General features: G+C 36.6%; 1 pseudogene; it reads right to left on the reverse strand.

The window, feature by feature from the left end:
- Positions 1 to 10,709: 10,709 nt before the first annotated feature.
- On the reverse strand, positions 10,710 to 11,697 carry LOC122751705 (annotated as a pseudogene).
- Positions 11,698 to 12,348: the final 651 nt, after the last annotated feature.

Below are 12,348 nucleotides of genomic sequence, written 5' to 3' on the forward strand. Positions count from 1 at the left end.
ATATATATGTATACATGCATACACACATATCACTTGGTATCTGTTGGACATATGTGTATGCATGTATGTATGTGTAACATATGTATAGACATACACACATGTGTATATATCTCACACAAATGCAGATATGTATACATATACATACACACACATGCACACACACATATATACACACACAGAAATAGACACAAATATTTACACATATACCAAATCAAATAAATACAATACAAATAAAATGAAGGATTTTAATGAAATGATCTCTAAGGTTTTACAACTGGAACATTCCATGATGCCAATTGTTCCTCATTTGAGAGGAAACAAGCAAGCTCATTTGTTCCCTTTTTATCAAGAAACCCCACCAATCACAATGGTAAGTGAAAGCAAGTTTTATTTTATGTTCCAATTTAAAATCTATAATTTTATATAACCCTTGATAAAAATGCAACCTACATATAGATATATAAATACATATATATATGCATACACATATGTATATATATAAATATTTTTTTTCTTAAACATTGTCTATATCTAGATTAGAGGTTAGATGGCATAATGGAAAGAGTGTTCAATTAGAAATTAGGAATCCTGGTTGTGATACTAATTAGCTTTGTAACTTGGCCAAATCATGTCTCCTTTGGGGGCCTGAGTTTCCTCTTCTGTAAAATGAGAGGGTTAAAACAAATGATTTCTAAAGTTCCTTCTAGCCCTACCAAAAAAAGTCATCCAAAACAACAATAAAACCAAAATACAACAGTTTAACTCAGTAAAACCACTTGTTGTTTTACCACTTTTAGCAATGGTGTAGAATAGAGGGAAAAAACCAGTGTCTTTGACATTGAATGGCCTGAATTCAGATCCTAGATCTGCCACTTATCATTTATTTGATCTTGGGCAAAGTGCTTTACTACTACTGCTGCTGCTGCTGCTACTACTACTATTTCTTCTTCTTCTTCTTCTTCTTCTTCTTCTTCTTCTTCTTCTTCTTCTTCTTCTTCTCCTCCTCCTCCTCCTCCTCCTCCTCCTCTTCCTCCTCCTCTTCCTCCTCTTCCTCCTCCTTCTCCTTCTCCTCCTCCTCCTCCTCTTCCTCTTTCTCCTTCTCTACCTTCTCCTCCTCTTCCTCCTTCTCCACCTCCTCCTCTTTCTTCTGTTTTTTTTTTTTAAACATCAAAGCTTACATTTTGTGGGAGCTCATAGAATTAACAGCATGTAGGAACTATCCATCTATATTCTTTTTTTTTCTGCTTAAAATCAGAAACAATCTATATACATTAATTAAGATACAATCTGTCAGTCATCCCTCATTTAGACAAGGTTTTTCAATAATGTTCTCTTGTTAAGAGGGATTGATCGTGTCTAGTAATTAAGTCTCTACATTCTACTGAATAATTCTGGAGTTTCATGGCTGGTGGAATTTGTCATTTGCTATTTCAGGCTTTCATCTGCATTGACTACTTTTAAGTTGCTGAAGCATACTTGGGAAACTAGATAACAAATAGATTCAAAGTGAAGTGAGTAGAACCAGAAAAACTATTTATACAATAAAAACATCATAAAAAAAAAACAACTTTAGAAAATTATGCTCACTGCACAAATTGCTTTACTTCTACAACATTCAGTTTGTTCATTTGAAAAAATTAAGGGATTAGACTAGATGATCTCTAAACTATAAGAGGATCTAAAGGAGATCTAAACCATAGGAGGATCATGTAGGATCAATAGTTTTAAAGATCAATTGGGTTTTGGTTTTTTTTGTTGTTGTTGTTGTTTTTTACGGGGCAATGGGGGTTAAATGACTTGCCCAGAGTCACAAAGCTAGTAAGTGTCAAGTGCCTGAGGCCAGATTTGAACTCAGGTACTCCTGAATCCAGGACCAGTGCTTTATTCACTGCGCCACCTAGCTGCCCCTGATCCTTATCAACTGTACAGTCAATATCAAACAATAAAAACCATACTGAACAAACTGGGGACATTTTACCCTGAATTCATTTACTCTACATTGTGGTCTGAATATAGATAAAGACACTTTACCTTTAATACTGCTATTATTTAGAATATAATAATAAAATCCTAGATCTAAAGTGGGAAAAGACCTTTGAGGTCATCTAATGTAACATCTATTTTACAAATGAGGAAACTGAATCCCAGAGAAACTGAGACATGCTCCAACGTCAGACAGGCATAGAGTGGGAAAGCTCAAATTTGAACATAGGCCCTGTAATGCTAAGTTCATTGGGCTTCCCATTGCACTACAATATAACCCTCCTTTTTTTTAAAAAAAGTAAAATAAAAAGTTATGGTTTCAAAAATACTTTCTGTTTACTGTAGAATAGTATATTACAGTTTTATAATATTTTAAGTTCTTTCTTTTAAATGCTTTTCACTGATAAAATTTATTTTTATATCCCACATTCACATCCAAGTATGTTCTTCCTTTTCATGTCCTCCCCTATACCCTACCCAGTGAGCCATCCCTTGAATGTACAATCAATCCAAAAATAGCTTTCCAATAAAACTAACCAGCATATCAACCATACCTAATACTATATATAAACTATATTTTATTCTTTAATTTTTTGAAATTAACTCATCATATATTTCTTTTAAAAATCAGTGAATAGTAATGTATGTTTAACTGTATATTACTAAGCTTTGGGAAATTTACATGCTACTGTTTGTAATAATGATATATTAAAGGGAAAGATAATTTTGCAGTAACAATATCAATAAAACTTGAGATTTTATTGTTGATATTCCTCACCAGAGGCTAGTGCCTTATATTCTAAATGCCCTGTGGCATTCTCTATAGAAGATGTGAGATTTTTAATCTATATGCACTATTATTATAATGACTTATCCTTTGATTTACCATTGCTTTCCAAAGTACTTCCATGTGTATGATGGCAGTTTGTGTAATACCAACCATATATTCATTTCTCATTGTGTGCTATAAATGTAGAATTGCTCATTTGGAATAAAAAAATTGGATTCCATTCTCTGAAATTCAGTTTCATGTTTTATCTTCTTTATTTCTTTCAAATACAACCTCTTTCATGACCTCTACATCATGTACCTCTCTTCCTATAATCTGGAAAGTTAATTCTTTGTTTCAAAGAATATACAATTTGGCAAGTAGTTGGTATGCCATACTTTCTTTTTCTTCTTTTTTTATGGTTAGTGTCTCAGACTTTTATTTTTTTATTTTAATAAATATTTATAGTTCATGTTTTGAGTTCCAAATTCTATTCCTCCTTCTCTCCTTCCCCTTGCCCCTCCTTATGGTGGTAAGCAATCAGACATAGGCTATTTATGTGCAATTATGTAAAAAATAACCATATTAGCCATTTTGTATAAGAATACAAAATTTACAAATGAAAGAAAAAAGTGAAAAATAGCATTTTTCAGTCTTTGTTCAATCAATATTAGTTCTTTATTTGGAGGCAGATAGTGTCCTCCACTATGAGTCCTTTCAGATTGTTTTGGATCATTGTATTGCTGATAATAGTTAAGTCATTCACAGTTCTTCATTAAACAGTATTTCTGTCTCTGAGCACAATGTTCTCTTGGTTCTGCTCACTTCATTATACTTCAGTTCATATAAGTCTTTCCACATTTTTCTAAAATCATCCTGCTTGTCATTTCTTATAGCACACTAATATTCCATTACAATTGTATGCCACAGTTTGTTTAGCTATTCCCCAATTGATGGGCATTCCCTTGATTTCCAATTCTTAGCCACCACAAAAAGAGCTGCTATAAATATTTTTGTAGAAATAGGACTTTTAATATTTTTGGGGATGTCTTTAGGATATAAAACTGCTGAATCAAAGGGTATGCATAGTTCTATAGCCCTTTGGGAATAGTTCCAAATTGCTCTCCAGAATGGTTGAATCTGTTCACAACTTCACCAATAGTGGATTAGCCTCCCAGTTTTCCCATATCCCCTCCAACATCCAACATTTTCATTTTTTGTTATATTTGCCACTCTGATATGTGTGAGGTGGTACCTCAGAATTGTTTTAATTTGTATTTCTCTGATCAATAGTGATTTAGAGAATTTTTTCATATGGCTATCATATCTTTCTGGGGGGGGCAGGGCAATGAGGGTTAAATGACTTGCCCAAGGTCACACAGCTTGTAAGTGTCAAGTGTCTGGGGCTGGATTTGAACTCAGATCCTCCTGATTCCAGGGCTGGTGCTTTATCCATTGTACCACCTAGCTGCTCCCATATCTTCTTTATGGATATTTTCTCTCCCATTTAAACTGTGAGTTCATTCTTCTTAGAATGTCCATTCAGGAATCTTTTCATATCTAAAAGCTGAAACAAATAGTCATTGTGATCTTTTCTTTAAAATTGACATATTTTGTTTTAACACAGACACTGTCTCTCAACAGATATCCAATTAAATTCCAGTGGTGATTATTAAACCTGGTTTTGTGACTTCCAAAAATGAGATTTTCTTTTTAATTACAAGTTTCAAATTTGTTTACCACAGAAAACTTGAGGAAAGGGAAGGGGAAGGGGAAAGGAGTAAAGGGGAGAGAAGTGGGGATGGAGGGGAAGGGAACGGAGGGTAGGGGAGGGTAGGGAGGAAACTGGGTCAAACAGAAATTAAATGACTTGCCCAGAGTCACACAGCTAGTAAGTATCTGAGGTTGGATTTGAACTCAGGTCTTCTTGACTCCAGGCTCATAGTACTCTCCAATTCATGACCTAGTTGTTTCAGTGATCCTCAGAGATCAACATTCCAAGATTTGGCATCTACTCCAAAAGTTTTTGAGTCCCTGCATTCCTGGTTTGGTGCTGGATCCTTATCTTTCCAACCTTCTTACACTTTAACCACCCTAATCTTCCCCTCCCTCCCCCAGAAAGCTACCATTCAATCTAGTTGTATGGACCTCCTTCCTGTCCCTTTAATAAGACATTCTATATCCTGAATACAAGTATTTTCACTGGCTATCCCCTGTGCCTGGTATTATCTTTATCTCTGCCTTCTGTCTTCCCTGAAGTCCTAACAAAAATCCTTCCTTCTTACAAGAAGCCTTCCCTAATCCCTTTTAATTCTAGTTCCTTCCCTCTTGCTTATTTTCTAATTTATCCTATGTGTCACTTGTTTGTACATAATTATATTTATATTGCCTCCCCTATTAGATTGTGAATTTCCTAAAACAGGGTCTATCTTTTAACTTCTTTGTACCCCCAATGCTGAGTACAGTGTTTAACACAAAATAGGTGCTTAATAAATGTTTCTTGACCAACTCACACTGCTTCTCAGAGGAGATGACCACTATCACAAGGATCTATAAAGCATCTATAAAGCAAAACCAAGCCCAAGCTTCATTTGACCTAACCAAGCAGGTTTGGTGAATTTCTTGTGATTTACTCAGACAGGAAGGTCTGAGGTGAAAATAAAATATCTGTCCCTCTGTCCCACAAAGCACTAAAATTTTGATACATAACATTGATCCTGTATTGATAGAGGAAATTTTCTGATTGATGTAGTTCTCTATACCAATAAAATCACAGGCCCTTGTCTGCCTGAGATTCACTTTGTATATTGAATATTTTTTTAGAAGAAACCTTGTTCATGCCTTTTAGGGGAGATCCTAATATAAGCCACATTTAAGCTTTGTAGATGAGCATTTCCCTGGGACTCTGAGGAGAGAGCATTGTGAGCCAGAGAGATTAGTTAAACCCTGATCTCTTCTCCTTAGGGTTGGTCTCTACCCACATTCCTACCCCTAATTGAACTCAATCCACATGAAAGTCAGAGACCCTTTTCTGGTAGTAAGGCCTGTAGATGATATGGGGCCAATCAATCAATCAATCATTCATTCATTCATTCATTCACTTTTTCATTCATACACACTGTAGTATTTATCAAAATGCAGACTTGGAGGACATTGGACAGCATCCCTTGGATATTCAGACTATCTATTGGTGCTTATTTGTCTTCACAGTTCAGTTGCAACAGTGTCTGTTTCAGGAGAATTAGAGACAGATTCTCCAAGCATGAACTTGAAAATGTGTGAGCAATTAATTTATTAGCAGCAGATGACCTTTACACATGGGGAATATAAATATACACTTGGGAATATAAACATATGTGGGATCACAACAGAGATGCATATTGCTTGAAGCTAATCATTTGCTTAGCTAAACTTTGAATAAAATGGTCCACATTATTGAAAGACTAAGATTAACCGTGGCATTGGAGGAAGTTAAATGAATTCATTGGTGTCCTTACCCCTAGATGTCTGGATGATGTCTGCAGGGGTATTCCAATGGTCTTTGGAAGTCAGAAGAAAGGCTTCTTCATAGAAGTAGCTGAGGCAGAAAAGTATACCTTAGGCCATAAAACTTGGCTGGGAGATTGCATTGTTTTCCTTGACCTCATAGAGGTTGATGAATCAAACACTGTCAGTTAATTTTTTTTTTTTTTTTGCAGGCAATGGGGGGTTAAGTGACTTGCCCAGGGTCACACAGCTAGTGTCAATTGTCTGAGGCCAGATTTGAATGCAGGTACTCCTGAATCCAGAGCCAGTGCTTTAACCACTGCACCATCTAGCTGCCCCTGTCAGTTAATTTTTAATTCAAGAAGACTGATGATGAAGCATGTTATTCACCTCCTGTGACAGAAAGGTGATGGATTCACAGTGCAGAATGCGACATCTTTTTTGACACAGGCAATTAAGAAATCTGTTTTGCTTGACTATGAATATTTGTTACATGACAATACATATTTATAAAAAGGAATTTTTTTCTTTTCTCTCCCAATGTGGTCAAGGAGAGAGGGAGAGAAAAACAGATTTCTGGTAATTAAAAAAATGTTAATTAAAAAAGTAATATATATATTCTTAATTTTTCTAATTCTTAAGATTAGCAAGTTTACACAGTTGACAAAGTAGTATTCCCATAAAGAGAGTTAAGGAAAAAGGAATACAGATTTAGAAAATAATTCCAGGCTAATTATTTGGAAATCTAGACATTAATTGAGGAAAAAAAACAAAGCTTTTAAATTATACATTACTTAAAAGGAAGATTATCACTAATGCTTCTGCAGCTATACTATGGGATTCTTCAGGACCTGGAGCCTTAGATTAATCTTGGCCTTTAGTTCCCTCTTCTTAGTCAAGTTTGTTCATCCTATTCCTATCTATAAATTATTTTTGACAAACTATTTTCTCTGATAAAATATAAGCATCTTCAAGGCAGGGAAATTTCATTTGTATTTTTGTGTCTCTAGCAACTAGCCAAGTGACTGGAGTAGACCGCATAAATACCTGTTGATTAAATTGACTGAGAAGGTAGTAGGAATATAAGAAGTGAGTGGAACTACTTCCATTATGACAATTGCTAATGTTCCAGTGTGGTGTGCTGAAAACAGTAGGGGCTGGGTATGAGGGGCTCTAGACTTTGGGTCAATGTTTTTACCTCTCTAGGTTTCAAGGAACCCATCCGTAAATAAGGTTGCCCAATCAAATAACTTTCAGGAGCTTTTGTAGGCCCAATCCTTTGATTTTTGGAAGAGAACAAACATAGCATCTTAGAATCTCTTCCAGTATGGTGATTGATCCAGGGTAGAATTTGGGCATGGCCTCGGATAAAATGAGACCTGAGAAAGACCCTAATTTATAAAGACCAAGGTCACCCTGAGGTCATCCTGAGCCATTGCCAGTTGTCTTGATCCATGTCTCGCCAAATTGGACTTTGATGACTCTGGAGGAGAAAATGAGGCTGAGGACTTTGTGCAGCATTGTCAATTCATATCCAGTTTACAAATAAGTCAAGATTTTACCCTAATAATGTCATTCATCCTCTTCAAAAGGAAAGATGAACAACAACAGCAACAAAAGTTGTAAAGAGGCAAATTTAAGCTTTCTGTAAGAAAAAAAAAATTTTTTCCAACAAGAGCTCTGTAAAAGTGAGATAGATGTACAAGGGGAGGCAAAGTCTGAATGACACCTTGTTGGGTATGTGATAAAGCAGTTTTTATTTTGTTTTTCCTCCACTGAGGTTTCTTTGAACAAATTCTGTAATTCATTAAAAACAGGTGGCACAGTGGATAAAGCACTGGCCCTGGATTCAGGAGGACCTGAGTTCAAATCCAGTCTCAGACACCTGACACTTGCTAGCTGTGTGACCCTGGGCAAGTCACTTAACCCCAGTTGCCTCACAGAAAAAAAGAAAAAGAAAAAACGTTTTTTAAATAATAAAAATTATTGGAGTTTGGAAGATTATCAGAATTTGGTTACTGAGTCTGGTCATAAGGTTCTACTACATTCTTTTCTATTTACCCACAAATTACAAGTCATCTAATATGAAAAAAGAAATGGATGGGAAGCACTCTGAGAGAGTTAGGTATTAGCATCTGGGGATAGGGAAGGGGTGAGGGAAATAGTTAAAAGGCCTTCTATAATTACTGGGACTGGAAGTAAGTCCTGAAAGAATCAGGGAAAGGAAGAAGCAGAGACAAAGGCGTAGAACATTCCAGGAATGGCCAACTGCTGGAAGATGGCACATCATGTCTGAGAAACTAAAAAAAAAAAAAAAAAAAAAAAAAGGCTAGTGGAGCTGTGTAAGAAGACTGGAGGGGAGGGGCAGCTAGGTGGTCCAGTGGATAAAGCCTGGCCCTGGATTCGGGAGGACCTGGGCAAGTCACTTAACCCTCATTGCCTGGCCAAAAAACAAACAAACAAAAAGAAGAAGGAGGAGGAGGATGAGGACGACTGGAGAGGTCCAGGTTATTAAAAACAAAAACAAAACAAAAAAACTTTTAAGTGACAGACGAAGGAGTTTGTCTTTAATTTAATAGGGAATCACTGGGGCTCAATAAGAAGGAACATGACATGGTCAGGCCTATGCTTTACTTTGGAGGTTTACAAGCAGAGGCTTAATGACTTCTCATCAGACAACATGATTTGTTATAATATAAATTCCTTTTTTGGTATGAGTTAGATTAAAGGTCCCTTTCAGTTCTAAAATTCTGTGAATTTGTGATGAAAAAGAACATCTGTGAAAGACACACATTCAAGTTTTGACACCCATGTGATAATTTTTGAAAATCTAAATTTAGTTAAATAATTTTGAACTTGTGAAATATTCCTAGTTGGGGGTGCTAATTTCTATCTTAATTCTTTCTTTTTCATCTTCTCATCAGTGGCATACACAGCAATTACATCAACACATTATTCAATTGCCATTTTTCTTAAAAAAGCAAAAAAACATTTTCATTGTTTCTGTCATTATCACGAGAGATGTAAAACAATCAGTTCCAATGGCAGGATATTGCTGCCAGCAATAATCCATCCACAGAGAAAATCAATTTGAGTAAATTATACAAATACAATTCCTTTCTCATGAAAAGCATTTTTTTTGGGGGGGGGAATAGTTAATGAATGGCAGCTAATTTGTTATACATAATGTATTTTTTTACATTGCTGCAAAAGTAAGTAAGCACATTTAGGAAAGACTATGTTTAGAAACATATTTATGTCATAATAGATAATTAGAGAAGCAATTAGTATGACAAAAATGAATACTTACGTGCTTCTGCAAAATAGATGCTTCAGTCAACCCTTTATCCCCTCTTATCCAAGCCAAGTCATTCTAAATAAATAAAATTCTCAATAGGGGGCAGCATAACCACGTGGTATCTTTCAGAGTTTTCATATGTGAACTAAGTTTCATTTAGAATCAGAATTTCGGGGGAATGCAAGAAACATTTAAGGATAATGAGACCAGCTCTCTAATTTTACAATTGCCAGAGAGTTTAATTATTTGCCCAGTGTCAAAGAGACAGTTTGGTTGTCTCTCAGAGAGCTGTATTGTTGTGGATCTTTTTTATTTCTTTTTTTAAAAAATGCAATAAACATTTTTACTTATAATTCTGGGTTCCAATTTTTATCCCTCTTTCTTTCCCTTCTGTCCCCCCTCCCTGAGGCAGTAAGTAATCAGATATGGGCTATACATGTATGATTATATAAAACATCACCATATTTGTCATTTTGTACAAGAAAACTTGATTAGAAGAAAAAATGAAAAAAAGTGAAAATTAGCAGGCTTCAGTCTGTTCCACCAATATCAGTTCTTTCTTTGGAGGTGGATAGTATGTTTCATCGATAGTCCTTTGGGATTGTCTTGGATCATTGTATTGTTGAGAATAGTCAAGTTATTCACAGTTCTTCACCAAACAATATTGCTGTCTCTGTGCACAATGTTTTCTTGGGTCTTCTCACTTCACTATACATCATTTTATATACGTCTTTTCAGACTTTTCTGAAATCATCCTGCTTGTCATTTCTTATAGCACAATATAGTTGGTTTAGCCATTCCCCAAGTGATGGGCATTTCTTTGATTTTCAATTCTTAGCCACCACAAAAAGATATGCTATAAATGTTTTGTTTTGTTTTTTTACAGATAGGTCTTTTTCTTTTTTTGGGAGATGTCTTTGAGATAGAAACCTATCAGTGGTATTGCTGGATAGACAATCATATCCTTGCTAGCCTACAAAAATATTAGAAAAAGTAAGATGAAAATACTGAAATCTTTTCTAAGTCATTACCAACCCTCCCTTCTTTCACCAAACTCACTCAAGGGCCACCTCTGAAATCCATGACTTTATCACTCAATCGCTTTTTTTTTTCTGCTTAAAAGGTCATATACCAAATTTATTGCAAAAAAGACCCACAATCCTAGCAGTTGCCTTAGCGGTAGGATTTCTGGTAGGAGCCGGAGCTCCAGGTCCACCAAACTTCTTGGACTCGCAGCCGATGAGGGTCAGCCACCAGCACAGTTCGGTCATAGCGGATAAGGATGTCTTTGATTTCCTTCTTGGAAAATTTCCTTCTCGTCCACGTATTTCTGATAATAGGCCACCAGAACTTTGGAGATGGGCTGCTACATAGCATAAATCTGAGTGACGTGGCCTCCTCCTTTCACTTGGACCAAGCTATCTACGCCAGTAAACCGTTCCTTGCCCAGTAGGAGTGAGAGGGATGGGAAGTACACCCACTGACCCCTGTAATAGAGACTCGAGGAGAAAGGAGGCCAAAGCATTGATTTTATTTCTTTCGAAAGAAAGGTGCCCCACACTCACTGGGACAACCAGGAGGTGTGACACACCGGGATTAGGAAACCAAGCAGTTTTTATACTCTTTACAGACATCTAATTTGAGCAAAGTGCGGTAAATGGGATCAGCAATAAATCATTCTCCTGGAATGTTCAGCGATAAGTCTCTCCTGGGTTTTTAGATTATTTTGTAAAATTTTCTGTTTCTGCAACAATGTATCATGTCTACATAATGTCTCGGTGCAGACTCTATGAAGCAATTTTTAAGTTGATATGCCTATATTTAGAAAGGGGGATAGTAGCTTCCCATTATTGCCTCTCTCTAGAGAAAAAGCAGAGAGAGAGAGAAATAGGGGGCTCTAAGGGGCTTTAAGACTTTGAGATCAGATCACTAGGCTGAAGTGGGGGGGCACTTTCCATCTCAGTGGAAGGTCATATCCCTATGTCCCTCTCAGGAGGACAGGCTCCAACAGCTTGTACTACAGGGTTCGAGGCTCAATCATCTCCAGAGGGCGTCCGTTTACCTTGATCAGCACATTGCCTCTCTTGCAGTGGGCCACAGCAGTGGCAGTTTTCTTTGGCCCAAAGACCTGGACGGACTGGAGAGGCCCGTTGGACCGCATGCTGTTGGTGGGTGGCACAGTCTCTGAGCGGGGTTGGCGGCGGAGGTGGCGGTGGTGGTGAAAGAAGCCGGAGCTCCTCACCAGTGCGGCACCGAGCCACAAAAGGGGCAGTCAAGGACGCGCGGATTGTTTTCCAAGGTCCAGTCCTATCACTTTAAAGTAGTTCTGCCTTACTCAGAGAAACTTAATTATAAAATATTGATGTAAACAGCAACATTGTAAATACAAAAGACTCTGAAAGACTTAAGAACTCTGATCAACACACAATGACCAACCTTGATTCCAGAAGAGCCACAGAAAGCTAAGTGATTGCTATATCCATTTCTGGACATGGTCTATTTGGGAATTGGTTATGCTTAAACATATATATTTGTCACAAGAATTTTGTCCTTCTCTATTTTGTCAATGGCAAAGGTAGGAGAGAGAGAGAGACAGACAGAGAGAGAGAGAGAAAACAGCTTTTTATTAATTGAGAAAAACAAATTAAAATTAAATATGTATGAATTTGGAATATAATTTAACTAATTTCATTAATCTATCCCAGCTTCCCTATGCTCCCCTTATCTTAATACTTTCCCATTGATACTATTAAGTCATTATTTCACTTAATAAAATATATGCATAACTCCCTCCCCCCTTTTTTTGCAGGGC

This window comes from Dromiciops gliroides, chromosome 3 (genome assembly GCF_019393635.1).
Source record: "Dromiciops gliroides isolate mDroGli1 chromosome 3, mDroGli1.pri, whole genome shotgun sequence".
Taxonomy (NCBI): Eukaryota; Metazoa; Chordata; class Mammalia; order Microbiotheria; family Microbiotheriidae; genus Dromiciops; species Dromiciops gliroides.